The sequence below is a fragment of the Anguilla rostrata genome, chromosome 2, assembly GCF_018555375.3.
Source record: "Anguilla rostrata isolate EN2019 chromosome 2, ASM1855537v3, whole genome shotgun sequence".
Classification (NCBI taxonomy): Eukaryota; Metazoa; Chordata; class Actinopteri; order Anguilliformes; family Anguillidae; genus Anguilla; species Anguilla rostrata.
Genome location: NC_057934.1, coordinates 9,072,168 through 9,091,525, shown reverse-complemented (window position 1 = coordinate 9,091,525; position 19,358 = coordinate 9,072,168). Strand labels below are relative to the sequence as shown.

The 19,358-nt window shown below is 45.6% G+C and overlaps 1 long non-coding RNA gene across 2 annotated transcripts in view; it reads right to left on the bottom strand.

The window, feature by feature from the left end:
- The window catches only part of LOC135245198 (uncharacterized), a 31,741-nt gene continuing 12,383 nt past the window's right edge, over positions 1-19,358 (bottom strand). Inside the window, exons 1-2 of one of the 2 annotated variants that reach the window (XR_010327175.1) lie at positions 6,914-7,278; positions 1-2,503 (exon numbers count right to left, since the gene is read on the bottom strand). This is a non-coding gene — a long non-coding RNA (uncharacterized LOC135245198). Of the gene's footprint in view, positions 2,504-6,913; positions 7,279-19,358 lie in introns of those variants that run through there. The other variant, XR_010327176.1, reaches the window with a different exon arrangement.

Here is a 19,358-nt window from a genome sequence, read left to right as displayed (position 1 = left end):
TTGGAAGTATTCAACTTTTTATTTGAGCCCACATTGGATAAAAAGCATTTTATTAGGACCAGTAAGCCACATTCGTATACAGTACACGAAGCAAGATCGCTGATTGTTAATATAACCCGGTTTCATTATTCAGTGGAAAATGCGTACGTTTCCCCATTTCTCACTCGTTACACCTTTGAAAACGTCTGAAAAAACAGTGGCGTTTCTTTCGATGCTGAAGGCAATGCATGAAGAACTGATGGTCTCAGTACATTATCCAATCAGTTCCTGATGCAGTATCATCGACACCAGAAAGCTCCGTGCTCACCCGTGCCATCTGTTCCTTCCGCAGCAAAACAAAACGTAGCATATTCTGGAAGGAGATTAGACGCAGCAAAGCAAAAAGTCCACAATAAATAGCTAGGCCTTTAAAGTAAAAAAGGAAGAATGGATGGGTGAACGAATTAAAAGACCAAAAAGAAAGAAAAGAAAGGGTATGTGGCCTCAGAATAACTTTTTTTTGGCCGGTGAAGTTAACCTCATTAAGACACGCTTCCGTAATTGCAGCGACATCTTCATTCAAAAGGCGGATCTCCGAGGCTTGGGTGACAGCTCGTGCCGATCGATCGGGCAGCGCGAGGAAATCGCTGCGTTTAACATAATCCCAGCAGCCACCGTGAGGGGGGCGACGGCACAGCTCACAGTTGCCAGCTGAGATTATGCGAAATCGCAGCCGTTGACAAAAAGGCGTGTCGGACTCGGGGGGTCTTCTGCAAAGACAACGACACACGTTCACGCAGGCGAGAAAGCCACGAGCTCGAAAAGCGTGTCAGTGACTGATGCAACACTGCCAATATGTCATACCGTGGCATGCTCAACAGCCAAATCAACCCCATCGAACAGTACGTGCAAAAGTAACCACAAGCAGTGTCTTTGCGATTCCTTAATATAATAAACACTACGTGGTTTAGTATTGTGTATTTTTCATTACCCCAAAAATGTCTCATATCTGCAACACAACACTGATCAGGGAATAACGGTCCACTTAACATATTACCGGCGTTACAGGTGTCTTGATGTTTTCATTATTTAAGGCAAACTGTGTTTTCTTTTCCTAAGAATGAAAATTACACTGGTTTATTTACAGCCAGGTGTATCGATTTTAGGAATGATGGCACAGTGCGGCTAGAGGACACAGAGCAGAATACATAGGACACAGGGCACACAGACTATGTAACAGGCACAGAGCAGACTACATAGGGCACAGAGGAGACAGACTACATAGGGCACAGGATACACAGACTACATAACAGGCACAGAGCAGACTGCATAGGGCACAGGCTACATAACGGACACACAGCAGACTATCGGGCAGCCAGGGCACACAATGGAGCACAGAGCAGACAGACTGCAGAATCTCTTCAGGTTAATGTGAGGAAATAAAACACGTCACAGTTGCCTGCAGAGATTACCCAGTCTGTCCTTGGCACCCAATATCACATGTACCTACATTACACACGCGCGCGCACACACACACACACACACACACACACACACACACACACACACACACACACACACACACACACACACACACACACACACACACACACACACACACACACACCACACACACACACCACACACACACACACACACACACACACACACACACACACACACACAAATGTAACATCAAAAACATGGTCAATGTTTGGTTATGCTATTTATGGCTTAATTTTTATAAAAGATTTAGTCAATTAACTAGCTTGTTTTTTCCCCCCACTAAATGGTTTTTTCATACTTGTGGCTATGATGCTCATGCACAATTACACATCTGTGTTTTCAAAATACTGTGTCTACATCGTGCGCATCTGAAGTGATGAAACGTTCTAATAAACAGGCCAATTAGCTGAGAATAGTCCAAATCACAGACGTGTTTCAGTGCATTTGGATGTATGCCAGGCAGGACAAATTTCCCTCATAAGTGCAAGAGACTCTAAATACACTTAAGTGTCCCACGTTTGTGCCATTGCTTGCTAGCCATATATTTGTTGTTTGTTTTGCCTTCTGAAATGCTGTGTACTCCTCTACTTATAGAAATCAGATGGGAGGATCCCTGTGAGTGGTGCTTTCTCCTCTGGTGTGCAGTGGTGTGCATGCCGGCCCCGTCACAAAGGAAGTGTGCCACAAACAAGCCGAGGTTTAATCTGCTCACCGGTGCAGCCGGAACAGGGGCGAGAGGGACAGAAAACTCCAGCTGGTCTCCAACAGGGGTCTCCCAAAAGCAGCTGTTACATGTTCTGTCCTTATAAAGACCCCCTTCTAGGCGGCCAAATCCCTCCTTTTTTTGGGGGGTGGGGGGGTGTCTAAGCCCTGTTGGTTACCATGGTGATGGTGCAGGGGCACGTGTCCCATTGTTGGACTGTCCGTGGAGGTGAACCGTCGAGGCTGGGGAAGGGGGGGGGGGGGTGTACGCTGCCTTCAAAGCAGAAGTTTGGGATTTTAGAGTCACCCCCAGACACTGCAACAAATTCGGGGGGGGGGGGGGGAGAGAACAGAAAAGAAGAAAAAAAGCTGCATTTGAAATGTGTAGATGAAAAAAGAATAACATTAACTGTTTCATTAGCAGATGCTCTTACCCTCTAACACAGCTTACATTCTATCCAAACACACAGCTGGGCATTTTTTACTGAAGCGGCGGTTTAAGCACCTTGCTCAAGGCTACAACGGCAGTGGCCCACCTGTTATTTGAACCTGCAACCTCTGAGTCACAAGCCCAGTTCCCTAAGGGTCACACTACCGCATCGCCCTACATGCCTGCTCTCTGAGTCAAAAGGCACTGCACAATAATGCTACTGTCATTAGTTGAATCACAGTGACTTTAACGGTTATCTTTTGACATTGCCTTGCATCGTTTCTGCATAACTAGCAAGTAAAATAAGGATAGGTTGAAATCATTACCGGTCTAAATATAATAAGACATAAGATATTGGTTGCATTATGTTCAAACTATCTGCCAATATATTTAATATTTTCATTGTGATCGCTAATATTGCTTGAGAGAAAGAGAAAGACAGATTCCATAAAAATAGAATTTACTGGTTTAAACAATTTTGTATATGAAGCGTAAAAAAAAATAGCCAAATAATTTTGTACTACGCCAACACATTCAACTCAGTATAACATATTTTGAAAATTCTAACTTTTAAACTCCACAAGGAACAGTACTGGGCACCATATATCTAACACATGGAGAAGTATAGAGTGCATCTTTTCCCCTTGTCTGGAAAATCATATGGTTGCATGGCTGCACATCTTTACATGAACAACAGATTATTAGTTAATGAGCAGAAAACCGACATAAACATGAGAAGGAAAGTCTAGTAAAATCTTTCATCAGGTGTGTTTCTTTCAGTGATTATAAATGTAGTCTAATCCTAAAATGTTCAGTGTTAAATAAATTCTTCAGAGTACATCTGGTCCCTATTGGACTCATATACTTAAATTACCCCTGGACAGTTTACTGCCTACTGGTGAATTTTTTTCTTTGCACATTACCAGTAACTGGATAATGTTGCTAAAACAAAACAAAAGCCTTTGTCGTTAAGCCAGCCCTTTTCTCTGATCTGTGGGGATAATTTGTCATTCTTGTTAGCCACACGTCTCTTGACCAAAACCGTTTCCCAGGACACAAACACAACAGTTATCAAACAGTATTTTGAAAATGACAAAAGAAACGTCTTGAATTTATTACATGGGGGCAGTCTGGCATGATTCAGGACTTGGTTACTCACTGGATGGACAGTCTTTTTGACAGTCCTAACCTCCAAAACAGCGGGTCCCGCTGAGCGCAGCGGGACTCAAACGCTGAATGCCATCTGTCTCAAGAGTAGCCTAGCCTTACTGTTTCTCTCAAATTTAAAAAAACTTAAAACAACAGATAGACGGTTTAACAAACACCAGATGGAAAGTTCGTTCGAAAATAACTGCTTTTTAGTTCTAAAAAGTTGAATGAGCTTTCTGTATAGCAGTATATTCAACACGTGCATTAATTTTGCTTTGAAGATTGCATGTTGCCGTCTGAATCGCTGTTAACACGTTGTTATATTAGTCACTAACCGTCAGTGCAGTCGTAGTTAACACACGTTGATTGGGATTTTCTTACTGGAAACGTATCAAACAATTACAGGAGGTTGTAGCAATACAGAATATATCATTAGCACCGTGTGCGCATATTGCATAACACGCGATCGTAGCAATACCAATTTAAAGTATCTGCACCAATTATTTTACAGTCCTGTTCCAAAAAATAACTAACTATAAATTAATTGCTCGATGTGTTTTCCGTTTTTTATGTTTTTACTTCACGTGATTGAGCATCGCGGTGAACATTCGAATGAAAACATTTTAATTAATGACATTTTCGCTTATAAAGAAACAGCATCGTAGATTACGATCCCAGCTCCATTCTTTCATCTCCAGCCCAAACCCGCACAGTTTGGAGGACCTGCCCCAAGTCTCCGGCGAGGTGCGGCGTTGGTGCACCTGCTCCCCAACTGCTCCCCACTGATTTCCTCTTGTTCCAGGCTGCTGTTGCGAGCAACTGGGAGGGTCACCCGCGAGCGGCCTGGAAGCGCAGCCGCGTGCAGATGTTCCATGGCGATGATCCGTAGTGCACGAGTTTATTGTTAAGCTTAACGCCACTACACTACAGCCGGGATTTGCATACACCCAGCACACTAATCCTTTTTTTGTGTGCCTCATTCATCAACACATAATGCATTTCTGGCCCAACTTTGATCAGAATGCATGATCGTTTTTTTCGTAGGCCATGCATTTATGAAGTTTGCAATGTGCACGCGTAATTCCTTACGTAAACACGAAAAACGATCATTTCCCGAAAAGATCTGCTAGTAAAAAAAGAAATCACGTCTGCTTCACACAGTATCTTATATAAGTTTACCGTCAGAGCATAATTTCTGTCCCAGTGCACACTACCAAGGTGTGTTTTCCCCTGGTTTAACGCTGTCCTCTCCATTTAAAATAAGTAGTTGTTTGTTGGTTGGATGCAGTTTTCAAAGACCCACTGCATAATACTCCTGCCATCTGAATTATGAAATGCTTTGAGCGGCAAGCCTCCTGTTGAGGTTAATTGTATTCTTTGGCGAAGCCTCTGGTGGACGAGGAATTCAAACAGGAGGGAGAAGAGGGAGGGGGCTTCAGATGAGGGAACAGCCTCGGAACCTTTCGGGAGGCAGAATTCTAAGACCACCAGCATCTAGCCCTGGCTCCAAAAAATTGAAGCCTACATGAGCAGGACTGACATTATTATTTTGTTCTGTCCTCACCAGTTCAGAATAGGTGCTCGCTGGAAGAAGCTATGAGGTGGTGCAAGAGGGCGACTATCACAACGGAGTAAATGCATCTGGCATCACTTCCTGTTCAACCCCTCCAGAGCCACTGTGTTGCGGAAAAATGATATATGTATATTATTTATTGTTTAATAGGTACATGTATATCCACACATGTTGGATGACCATGTCCTCATATTTAAGTTTGTAATAGTGGAAGAAGTGAAGATTACTATACTGCATCCACTGACATCCAGCATGATATGTATACATTTACAATATTTACTCTTCCAATGAATTTATTCTCCCACAGAATTCTCTTGCAGTCCTATAGAACAGCCCATTCTTCCATTAAGAAGTATCCACCCAGCATCCATCCTGGTCAGCAAATCTACCAAATTAATTGTGACATATGTGAATTTATTTTTAAAATACTGTACGACTGTATCCTCAAACAAGTACAGTTTCACAATAAATATTAATGTTAAACCAATAACTGTTTAGATTATTTATGTAATTGTGATTTGTAAAAGTTTGTGACATATTTATATGACTAGATAAATGATGCACTTTTATGTAGGCACTTTTGTAAGTTACACTGGATAAGATTTACTCTGCTAAATGGTGTGTGTGTGTGCACGCGCGTGCGTGTGTGTAAACAAAAGTAACACACGTTTAACAAACACAAATCTTTTTAAAGTTAATTGTTAATTACATATAGCTGACTTTACTCGGCAATAAATGGTGACGCTCTTTTAACCGCCCACTTAATTTCCAATTAACGCAACCCTCTGGTGGCTGTGAGGACCTTTTCAAATTGCCAATCTGTCTCGCTCATTGCCACTTGTCACCGACAATGGCCAACGAATTGGAGGCAGGCCTGCGAGTGGGCGCCGATACCCGGCCCGTCATCCATATTTCTCCCCCCTTAGCTTTATTGGACGCATAATTTCCCAGCATCCACTGGATCGGCTGACAGTGAGAGCCGATGAGGTTGGTGTGCGATTATAATTACACAGACCAGCATATATCAACATGGCAATTTGAGGAAACGTAGGCCTAAATCTTTATTTATACCGTGCGCAAACGAGGAGCCAGTAATTTGGCGCGTGAAGGAGCCTCTGACCTTTCGGATAATGCCCACAGTTTGCATGAAACTACGTGCAGACCAGGCAATCAACAAGCATCACAGCGCAAGTCAACTAGCACACTGGAGCCACTCGTGGTATTTTCGCTCTTACGTCCGCGAAATACGTCCCTCTGATTCTATCCATGGCCTCTTATGTATTAACAAAATAACGCATCAGCTGTCGGTCCATGGCGTCTGTCTTAATTATCGTGCCCATTCAGAGGACACAAATAGGAACAGTTACACCAGCACTAAAGTTGAGGACGCTTTAACATAGTATAAATACTTAAAGCCTTTCCATAGAGCTGCTGCGAGAACCAATCACGTCTTCCCTAAACGCAACGGCTTTCTGCCTCCGTGTGTAATGCAACACTATATAGATGCTGCGCATAAATATGGTAGGCCCACATGTGCACATGTCAGTGGATTACAACAACAAAGGCTCCCTCACCTTTCCTTTGGCGGCGGGTTTCTAGAATCCCTTTTCATGCTCACACCGTATTTGCACATTTGAATTTTCTCCTGTTCGTCTCGGGGCGAGTGTGGTTCGGCTGCGAATTTCCGCCCGCCCAAAAGTGGTCGGTGCTTTCATCCCCCGCGTTTCTCTTCCAGCTGCCCTATATTGATCTCATTCACAACCTAATCAGGCAGCTGTTTCCCCATCTGGCCGACCGAAGTTTCACCGAGCCAATTATCTGATGGGAAGTGTGGTCAGAACGCTGCGCGTGACCTTTTAGAATGTATTTAACGGCTGCCACAGCGTTACCCGGTCGCGTGTACATACACCACTGTCCTTCTCTCTATAGGTCCGGGATTACAAAAATGTGGACTGTAACTGTCGATGGGTAAGAAAGTGAATATGGTCAGGTGCAGAAGGGGTCAGCGTACACAAAACGTTATCGTAACGCCCTTATAGGCTACAACATGCGATATGCAACGTTAAGGCAAATATTTGTTTCCCGAAACCAAACACTTTGGTTCGTGGCGCTCCGAGGGAAAGCATAAATGAATTTACTCAAGTGTAAACTATATCATATGAGCGCCTAGTTATGGCATAGCGTTATTGCCTAAATCGTAAAGAGAATTCCATGTGGACAAACGAGTGATCAGAAAAGGGATTTCTTCAAATGTTTGGTTTCAACTTGACATTTATATAATTAAATACACACTTTACACAATGTATCATATTTTTTAGTTGGATATCATCCCTTTTAATTAGTTCAATGGTTGCAGTTATTCCCAGCACCAGTTGTTTCGTACAAATCAGCCACTACAGTTTTTTTTTGTAAACAAAGGAATAAAGGTCCCTGCACCCGCAATCTCCTCTTATCAAAAATACAGACAATAAGCAATTGCTACAGCAGCCATAATTATTTTTGCAAATTGATTTAAAAAACTGTATTCCTTTATCTTTTTATATTCTGGTGATTGACAACTATCATTTTATTTCCATAATTCTGATACAGGTGTAAAAATGTTAATTTTGAACATCCTGAAAATATAACATCTGGGATATTAATAATAATTTCCAAATAATCATTTCAAAACTTGACAAACATAATTTCTGTATTTTACCATTGTTACGTAGTCTCTTAGCACAGTCTTCAGCAAATGTTCTGACCAGTTGAATAAAAATATTAAAATGAAACTCAGTGAGTGGGCATGCTTAAATATTATTCTCCACTGTAACGAAGGAACCAAACAGTGGCCAGATCAGAAGAATGGAGTAAGCCTGTTGGATGCATGTCCGTTCAGTTACAGAAATTCCAAAAACAGACTGATTAACCTTCTGCACCTTCCCACTACAGTCTGAGGCATAAGAAATTCTCCACAGAACGCATCATTATGAACAAGCAATTCTGCCCATCGAGTCAGAATTGGTCACTTTCTGAAGCAGAGAAAGAGCAGGTGAGAGACCCTCTCTAGCATTAGAAGACAGTTCTCAGGAACAGTGTAAGATTGCTGCCATATTAAGGCTGAGATTAAAATTTTTCTTGTGTTTCTCAGGAAGGTAAAATGAGGTGCCAGAGGTGGAAAATCCAGGTTCTGAAATGAAAGTCCTCCCCCATATTTTGTTCCAATCTCTTGTGTTAGGGAAGCGGGCTTGTTGTGTAACTCAGAGGTTGCAGGTTTGACCCCCCAGGTTGGGCCACTGCTGTTGTACCCTTGAGAAAGGTACTTAACCTAAATTGCTTCAGCAAAATGTACTGCTGCATAAATGAACAGAATGAAAGCTGCGGAAGTTGGACAATAGAGTCTGTTATGATCTAAGTGTAGGAACGTCTTGATCCAGTTCTGGTCAGTGCTGCCGTTACAGAGGTGGTGTAGAAGAGAACTTTGCCCTGGTCCAGTACACATACAGACCCTTATCGCTGGGCCTGGACCGGCTGCTGTCCTTCACACACACAACCCTTTACTCTCTCCGACCCTCCGCTGGCCTTGCTCCCTCTCAAGGCTCTCTCCCTCCCTCCCTCCCTCCCTCTCTATGCATCCCTCTCTCTCTCCATCACAGCTGCTGTTTTTCCCACTCTTCTCTTTCGCATGCAGGTTTTTAAAATCCATTTTTTAAGGATATTCAGCACCGCGCCCCATTGCCCTGCGGAGGGGGGCAGAGAGGCCAATGCATCCACAGAGCCTCGATTCCGGAAGCTTCTATCACAACGCACAGCCCCGTAAACCTTCTTAGCTAGGTGGCGTTAGTTTAGCCGCACTCTACTCATCCCTTTTGGACTGGAATGGCCAAAATGCAAAGAGAAAACTCAGTGCGCAAGCATATTACTGCAGAAACAGCTGAAGCTATTAAACTTTTGTGAGCAAACATGAATAAATGGACTGCATTTATATAGCGCTTTTATTCAAAGCGCTTTACAATTGATGCCTCTCATTCACCAGAGCAGTTAGGGGTTAGGTGTCTTGCTCAGGGACACTTCGACATGCCCAGGGCGGGGATCGAACCGGCAACCCTCCGACTGCTAGACAACCGCTCTTAACTCCTGAGCTATGTTGCCCCAAGAGCAAACATGGATGATGTGGTCACCAGGCTATTACAAATTACAATATATCAATCACTGACTGAACATTTACAAATTATACTTTTGATGTTTTTCAGTTGTCCACCCACTCAATGTCAGCTTAGCACACTATTTAGCAGAACACGTATGTCTTTTTAACTTCCTGTGAAATGTCAGCGGGGTGGTCACATGATGGGTGTGGAGCCAAAAAACCTGGCAGTGTCACGTGGTGAAGCAGTCATGTGATGATTTGAGCCAAGCTCACATGGTTAATGGCAGGTGTCTCTGTTATTAGCATAATAGGCAAGAATGACATCCCTTTCTCCACCCTACCTGTCTATTTAGCTTTCCTCTCTGTTTAACACTTTTCTCTTTCTCATTCCCTGCATCTCTCTCCCTCACCTATCAAGTACATTCTAACCCCCCCCTCCCCCCCAACGTCAAGAATTACAACATGTAAATTAAAATGTCAAAGAAAGTTTAAGTTTCCCACACAATGTTCTGTTAAGCATACTGAGGTTGTAACTCTTATAACTTGGAGGTTGCAGGTTCAATGCCCAAGTGAGGCACTGTGCATCCTTGAGAAAGATACTGGAATTGCTTCAGTTAATATCCAGCTGTACAAAAGGACCTGACCCAGCAGGTGCATAGCTATGCTTAGACATTACCAGTTCCAGTAGGTATTCAGCTATGTTAACGATGGAGTACCCACTATGGTTTGTTGCTATGCTAACATATTACCAGCTCCAGGAAGTACTTAGCCTTGCTAGCACGTGATCAGATTCTGAAGGTTATTAGCTATGCTAGCACATTACCTGATTCAAAAGGTTCTTAACTGTGCTAACATGACACAGGTCTGATCCAAGGCGATAATCTCCATTGCTATACCTGTGTTAAAGAATAAAAGAAAGGGGAAATCATAGCTTTCTGCACAGTTAACAGTTCATTGTAGTTATGTGAGGCTTTATATTGAGCCTATCACAATTCATCCATCACCAAGGAAACGTGAGGTAACCATGGTAGCAGTTAAACTGTGAACTGTGTCAGCATGGCAAAGGACAACAGTCCAGTTACATAACATACATGATATATTATTCATATTTCTCCTAAACTAACAATTAAAACAATATTTTTTCCCCTTCACAAACACAGTTTTGTGAGTTCAGTGACAAGTATTAATGCGCCAAAGTGAGTTTGTGAAGGAAAAAGTTTAGCACTTTTGTTTTCTTGTATAAGTCAAAGGGCAAATGTTGATTGAATACAGGCCAATGGCTTTATCCATGCTTGACAGCCATTATAAACCTAACTCAGTCCTTAAGTCCTAAGTCGTGGGTTGTAGCAACACAATGTTAGTAATGTCCCTCAGAAAAAAAGTGTTTCAAATTCCACTGTTTCTTATTCTATCATGGTCTGTCCTGGTAGGGTTTTATTAGTGTATGTTTGTATGCCTGTGTGAATATCTTCATGTAAGGTTGTTCAGCTTTCCGTATAGTTTGGGCAATTGCAAGCCCAGTCTGTTAACAAGATGGGTCATTTTAAACGAGCATATTGAATCTTAAAATGCTCTGGCTTTTCAATTTCGGGTCTGTGGCCTGGGTCCTGGGGAGCCGCAGGGCGTAGCTGGTTTTTGTTTTCACCTTAAAATTTACTTCATAACCAAGAAGGCAGGTGATGTGAATTACCTGTGTAACCAGTTCATTTGACTGATCAATTAAGTGCTGAGTAACTACAAATCCCAGAAGACTCTGTGGCTTTCCAGTTCATGTTCCATTATTTCATTCCTCAGCACAATGTTAGGGGAGGGGAAAGTGTTAAAGGAGTTTCGAGAGTTAGGGTGGCAGATAGTATTTCGGATTTTGCCAGTGTAACTGGTCTTACTACCAGTGATGATGTAAACCAAACCAGCACTACACATCCCATAATGAAACCCACATACAGTGTGAATATCGTATGGATGATGCAGGCCAGATAGCAGTATTTCAATGATATGATAATAATTAAGCGTAAAACCAAAGGTGTGTTCCATTCAGCCACATCTCTCTAACTGCTTGGGAAAGGAATGCTGGGCTTTCACGGAAGTTGAAGGTTCTCATTTATGTTTATGCAATCATTTTAAAGTAATTTGAATCCATTCTTCTGTTCTCTTTTATAATAATATATTCATTTCCCTTTTCAGTTCTGTATTAAATGCTGAACATTCTAATGCTGATGTAGCAGTCACTACTGGTAAATGAAAACAATGGAGTTCTAGAACACAGTCTCAAAATTTTGAAAAAATCATTCTAAAAAACTTACTGTTCAAAAGGCTGAACACAACCCTTTCTTTAGAAAAGTGATCCTCAATCCTGATCCTGGACAGCCACAGGATTTCCTGGCTTTTATTATTACTCAGCACTTGAGTAGCACAGAAATTGATTAGTTGATTACACAACTCAGGTTACCTGGTTTCTTGGGTCTGAATTGGTTGCTGATTTGTTCTTAATCTGAGCACAAAAACCTGCAGACTCTGTGGGTCTCCAGGGTCAGGATTGAGGATCACTGCTTTAGAACAAATTTTGCACCAACTGCATATATTATAAATGTCTTATTCACCAAACACAAAACAATGCTATGAATGTATGAGAGATATTAGGTTATTGTCGTTGGTGTTCATAGTGAAGTCCAGTTGTTTCAGCTCATTGTGGTAAACTGCTTTTCAAACTGAAATTTCACCAAATGAAGAACCAAAACAGTTATGAAGTTCAGGTGGAAAACCCGTGCCTTTTAGGATGAATATGAAAATGGAGGGGGGGAGGGGAGGGGCACGTGCCGTTTGTGTGATGTGGAATAATGGGGTGCAGAGGTGATTGATTGGGGCCCCTCTTCCAATAGCATCCCTGAGTGACCTTGCCCTCTGCTGGGCTAAGCTAATTAGCCTCTGCCTCTGTGTGACCCCTACTGACCTCCGACCTCTGCCGTGAAAGGGACGAAATTGAAAGATGACCACATGCCCTGCGCCCCTCAGGCCCTTCTGCTGACCAAATGGACTGCCCCCTCCCCCTGCCCCTCCCCCCCGAGCAGAAAGGGGCTTTCCATAAAGGAGGACGCGGTGATAACCAGAACTTAACCACACACTCCATGGATAATTCCATTAACATGTCAATGCCGGCAGTGAAAGGGGGCATTTCGGGGGGGAAGGGAGGCAGGGCGCAGGGGTGGGGGAACTGGCCTGAAAGGTTGGATTTAGTGTCATTTGTATTTCACGTGAATGGATGGACAAGTGTGCCGCCATTGTTCAGAAAGGCAGCGGGGCACGGCACGCTCGAACCCTGGCCTTCCTGGCACGTGTCCACGAGCTGGACAGGAACCTCACCCTACACAGGATTACCCCAGTGTTAAATCGGTTAGGGGGGCGGGCATATGCCGCTCTCTCCCTTCCTCCTGCAATAAAACCGTGCGCCAACCGCGACAATGCCAGCTCAAAAGCATTCGCCACAAAAGCAGAGATGCCACGTAAACATACGCTGACAAACACTAAATGTAATCCTTTTTTATTCCGAAAGGTTCTCCACAAACAGGCCTCGTGGTTTATCATTCTGTTGCACGTGTTGGCCCCCCCGGACTAAAAGCTGGAATCCTGCCTCACTATTCAAACAGCGTCCCTTTCTTTCATTTGTCTATCATATACTGTTACACTTCAAGTGGCATGGAAGTTAAATGGCTAACAATTAATCAAGTTCTCACAAAGAAATTATGAAAATAAAAATATTCTGATGTTTCCATTTTAATATGTTGCATGTGTGCCATTACATTTCTCTGTCCATTTTTTCTCAGACCCCTCAATCACTTCCTGTTGTCCAATTTGGGACCTCTTGGGCAGGGTGCTGGAGGTTCTGGTAATTTCTCTCAGAAAATAAGCAAAGCAGGTGAATCTGGGGGGACCCCGTGCCACATTCAGATCTCTCCGCCTCTGTCAGAACGCAGGAAATCTCGCTACCAAGGCTGCTGATTCTGTCAACCGACAGCTGAGATAAACATCTCCCCTCAACTCTGCCACTAACGCTATCACACGTCAGTTACATTTTACATTTAGTTGTTTGGTCTTCTGCAGAGAACCTTACAAATGGGCACATGGAATGGATTAGGCAAGGAGCACTCAGATGATAAGTTATTAGCGTCACAATCAACCGTCTTTACACAAACCTACAACACAACGTTAAGTGCCATCGCACCTTATTGAAACACTAACACCGATAACTGATTTAGGAATTAAGGTGCTTGTGGTGTACCTCTTTCACATTGTAATTACCCCACCGTTATTAACAAATTGTTATTAATTCTTGTAATAATTTCTCCCCATCATCACGGTTATGCATGATACGCATGAACCAATATATTGTTCACAGTTCTCACATTTTAGCCGGATTTTGATGAACTACATCTCAACTGTAAAATGCAAAAATATATTTTTGTAAAGCATAAAGCACAACAAAGGTGCAGCTTCTTTCAGTGCCTTTTACATGAAATTAAAAAGCACGTACCGATTGGTTAAAATTGAGATCATGTTCCTGATGTCACAGAGGAAGCAATAAACCCTGCGTGAAAGAAAAGGTTCCGTAACCCCACCATAGAATTCCGGCCCGTAGATAATCACATGTCCCATCGCAAGTGAAGAACATTTCACCAAAAAACAAAAACTTGCTTTGCACCGCAACTCAAAAATCACCCCAACCGCTTTCTAGTAAATGAAATACAAATGCACTGCTTCAAGCGCTGCAAGACCAGGAATACAGCATTTGGTATATTTGCATTCGTTTCGAGCGCAGGTGTAAGAGGAGCAGGTTCTAAAGTCTGAATCGCACTGACGACGGAAGACCTGCACGGTCCGGTTTTAGTCACACACGGGGACAGCATCTGTAAACACCCCCAGCGCCTGAACCCCCCGACCGGCCGGCAGCACTCAGCAACGGGAACAAACGGGAGCGCTCACACGCCCACTCTTAGGCAAAGTTGTCGGAGGCACGGCATCACAGACCCCACGAGAGCAGCGCGAAGGAGCACGGAGCCCTGCTGAACGAGAGAGGGAGAGAAAGAGAGGGAAGAGAGGGAAAGAGAGAGAGAGAGAGAGGGAGCGAGGGAGAGTACCTGGTGGAAGCGGAGGGACTTGCTGGAAGCGCGGAGCCCGTGGGAGAGTGCAGCAGTCTGGTAGTCCGTGGAGAAACTGTGAGCGCGAGAGAGAGGCAGGGGCGTCCTGCCGAGAGCTGTCTGGCGCAAAAGAGGGGTGCCCCCCCCCCCATCCCCCCGCCTCCTCTGGGGTCCCCCCGGTGCAGCCCTAACTGGGACAGGGATGGCAGAGGAGGGAGGCGGAGTGACCACAGAACCGTATATCAAGCTCTCCCCCTTTCTGTTTTCCGTTATCTCTCTCTCTCTCTCCTTCTCTTTCTCTCCCTCTATATCTCTCTTTCTCTGGTCCACCCCACTCTCTCTCTCTCTGTCTCTGTTTCTACCCCGCTCTTTCTTCATCTCTCTCTCTCTGTCCCCTCTCCCTCTCTCTGCCCCTGTCTCTCTCCATCTCTCAATCTCTCTCTCTCTCTCTGCCCCCTCTCTCTCTCTTTGCCCCCCTCCCTCTCTCTCTGCCCACCCCCCACCCCACATCCCCTGCTCTCTCGCCTGTGCAGTACTGTATGTTAATATTAATACAGTCTCATTACTCTGGGTGAGACAGACATATGTTGATCCTGGTCTACTACCCACTTGGCTCCTGGAGTGGAGTGTGTGTGTGTGTGGTGTGTAAGTGTGTGTGTGTCTGTGTGTGTGCGAGAGAAGTGTCTGCGAGAGTGTATTTGTATGTGTGTGAATGAGTTTGTGTGTGTGAATTTGTGTGTGCGTGTGTGTGTGCGTGCGTGTGAGCAAGTGCGTGTGAGCAAGTGCGCGTGTGTGTGTGTGCGTGTTCGTTTGAGCAAGTGCATGTGTGTTTGCGTGTTTCTCACGGTCTTATAATACCCAGTCAGGGATTACACAGCTGGAGCAAAAGGAGAGAGAAAGAGAGAGAGAGAGGGAGAAAAAGAGAGAGCGATGAAAAAAGAAAAAAAATCTTGTCATTGGAATAATCACTGTCCAGCCCCTTACTCCTGACAATTTTTCTCTTTTCCTTTTTCCCCTCTTTCTCTCCCCCTCTCTCTGTTTCTTCCTTCCTCTTCGTTCTGCTGCTCTTGTCTCTATCTCTCTTCATCTCCGGTTCGTTCCCTTCATCACTGCGGGAAGGCCCAGCTGATTCGGTCCGCATCCCTCCGTCCATAAATCACTCCGTTATCCCATTGGCTGCGCGGCGAGTATCGATTCCCTCCCTCCAGCCCTGCTCTGTACCGCCAGGGAGACCCGCGGAGCCGGGGAGAGACGGGGAAAACGCGAAAACGCGGAGAAGAAAAGGGGAAGGTTGCGGAGCGATCCTTGTTTTTCGGCCGGGGAAGGACGGCGCAACCTTCGGCGCGTTCGGGGTGTCCCGGGGAGTCCCGCCCCGTCGGAGCCGCCACCGGGCGGGCGGGCTTTCGGGCCGCGGCTCGGCCACCGGAGAGCGAGAGCGCGAGCGGGTGCGCCCTCGGCCAGGCTGCGGAGGGATACGGTGTCCGGTCTCATCGTCCGCGCGGCTCCCTGCTCGCTGTGCGTTTAACGACAGCAGAGCCCCAGCGGGGCCCGAACGCGCTCGCCGTCACAGCACAGTCCGCTCGGCCAGAGGCGATTTTATTTATGCTGATCGTTTTTCCCCGTGCGGATGACACGCGTGCAGCGAGAAGCTTCGTCGGTCGGCTCTGGGGCCAGTTCGGTTTGGGGTGGTGCAGCAGCACCGAGGCCCGATGGGTTTTTTTTTAAGGCTTTCGATCGTAACCGCGTCCCGTCCGGTTAGGGTTAGATTTACCTGAAGTGTATATCTCTGTCACGTCCCCACAACGGCCGGCACATGGGTCCTTTCCAGCCGACCTATCGGTGACCAGCGGCATGGGTCAGCTGACCAGGGCCCGGGGCCGGTGACCTTCGGCGTAATGGGATGCAAATTGAATGCGCTTTCGGAATGACCCCCTCGCCCTCTGGGTCGCACCTCTACCCCCGGAGTGTCCGAAGCCTGTAAATTGTCCAGTGACCCCCCAGGACCCTGTGCAGGGAGAGGGGGGCGAGGGCAGGTCCCTGGAGACCTGCCCCAAATCCCCCCCCGACCCCCGTATCGGGGTCGGGTCATATGGTAATCAGCCCAGGGACGTAACACCTCTCCCGGTTACATAACACCCCCCGATCAACCATGCAAAACCCTTTCACCCAATTTCTCCCTTATCACTGACATCTAAGGCCTGCCCTGCACACAGCAGGATGTGCTTCCACACCTTTTTCAGGCACATCAATAGATCTTCAAAATGCACCCACAATATTATTTGCCACAGAAGCCACTGAGCACCTAGGACAGCTGCGCAAATACTGGAGCTTTTTTTATATAAGTACAAATACAAAAAAATAAAACCGTTTGTCAGTCAACTAGCTACTGCTCTTTGGGTTTTGAAATACAGTCTTAATTGTCCCATCATTTGGATCTGTTTTTATCTTTTTATAGCTGGCAAAATGGCTAACTGGCCACAACAGAAGGAAATACTCAGCGAACAAATATGCTACCTTGAAAATGATGTGGAGAACATTCTGAAATATTATTTTTGGTAATGACTTGGTGATTAAATATAACTGTCCATTTTGTGTTCAGGGTTGCATGGACTGTTAGAATGCACTGTGACTGATTAAGTGACATCACAATGGATATGTTAATTTCAGTTACAGTGAAATGTTGATGACATCACAATGGAAGAATGATGATGAGGTCACAGTGGAATAGAAAATAGTAGCAAGGACACCAAATTGCACAGTTATACATTTGCCAAATGAATTCAATAGTCTTAATTATCGTCCCTAAAAAAACAATAGACAATGCACCACAACGCTTGGCCCCCTAATATTCAGGCAGCAGTATTGCACACAAATACATTTCAAAGGACTGTGGACTATGATGGTCTGTACATGTGCTTAAAGGGTTGTGTATGTATTTTCTGTGTACTATTCTCATATTTACAAGTTACATATTCATTTTATATTGCAAGTTTACAGGGTAATTTCTAAGACAGGAAAAAGCATGTCATTTCCCTCAGATACTGAAAATATTTTAGGTGGAGGATCTGAGGAGGATCTGTCTCAGTGATAAAAACCAAACACTGAACACAGAAGTGCAGAACTCCCATCCCTAGAGATGCTAGAGTGTCAGCTGGTATTTGTTTGTTTGCTTCAGTGTTAAGTACTTAACTTAAATCATTAATTGGATAAAGAGTACACAACACACTAGAGTTAAACCTGCAGACACTGCGACCCTCCAGGACTGGAGTTAAACCTGCAGACGCTGCGGACCTCCAGGACTGGAGTTAAACCTGCAGACCTCCAGGACTGGATTTAAACCAGCAGACGCAGTGGCCCTCCAGGACTGGAGTTAAACCTGCAGACGCTGCGGACCTCCAGGACTGGAGTTAAACCTGCAGACCTCCAGGACTGGATTTAAACCTGCAGACGCAGTGGCCCTCCAGGACTGGATTTAAACCAGCAGACGCAGTGGCCCTCCAGGACTGGAGTTAAACCTGCAGATACTGCGGCCCTCCGGGACTGGAGTTAAACCTGCAGACGCTGCGGACCTCCAGGACTGGAGTTAAACCTGCAGACGCTGCGGACCTCCAGGACTGGAGTTAAACCTGCAGATACTGCGGCCCTCCAGGACTGGAGTTAAACCTGCAGATACTGCGGCCCTCCGGGACTGGAATCTGAGAGTCTGAATCTGACCTGTTTAACAGTGAGTCCATCCTTACCTGTGGACCAGCTAGGACTACAGATCAAGGATTTGAGAGTTTCCTACAATCGCCACTGCTACCCCAATCCCCCGCCCCCCCACCCCCGACCTCCCCCGCACGGCTGAAACTTTTTAGTAAAAAAGTGAAAACAGGACAGGGGTGGGGGGACAGCAGGGGGACGCCGGAGCCCGTGACACGCGACGGAGCGACCCAACGGCTTTCCCGCCCTGAAAGGCGCATTAGGACACCTGACTGCACCCTTTCAGTGTTCCCAAACACTCCCCCCCCCCCTCCTCTCTGCCCACCACTCCCTCCTGCCCTGTGGAAACTAAGAGGGGCAGGCAGGGAGGGGGGGTTGCTGTTGTGGTCAGAGCGCAGATCAGTGCAGAGTACAAAAGAAGGGGGGGGGGCCCCAAACTCACCCCACCATCTGCTGCACAGGCAGGAGGGAGGGGTGAGGGGGTGGGGGGGGGGGCGCGGTTCAAGGTCCACCATGTGCTTTACGGTAGGGATGTGAGTCACCAAAATTAGGGATGCCCCCCCACCCCACCCCACCCCACCCCACCCACTCCCCTTCCCTCTTAGCCGGCCCATTCCACCTCACTCTCCCGTTTGATTAGCGATGCGGTAATTAGAGAAATGGCTGTCTGCGGGCGATTACGCGGCATATGCACCTTCCTCCCCGTCGCGGGAGCTTATCCCCGAGGCTTCGTTTGCGCTAATTAAAAGACTCGCCGCTCAGAACGCCGGTTGAGAGCCCCGCCCCCTCACATTATCATCCCTCGCGCTCCGCTGTTATTCGCTGTTCGCCCGTCACTGTGCCACAAAATGCACGCGTCGCGTTCAATTAAGAAATGTTTTTTTTAAGTGCTTCTTTTTTTTCTTCGACTGAAATGACTGTGCGGGCGGTTCAGGGAGGTCAGTGAGCGATAAAGCTTTCCCATTCAAAACATCACTGCGAGCAGGAGGACGTTCTCTGTTAAATATGAATCCTGTGAAGCTGCGTGGTCCTGCCTGCAGACGTAAACAGGCCTTGTTT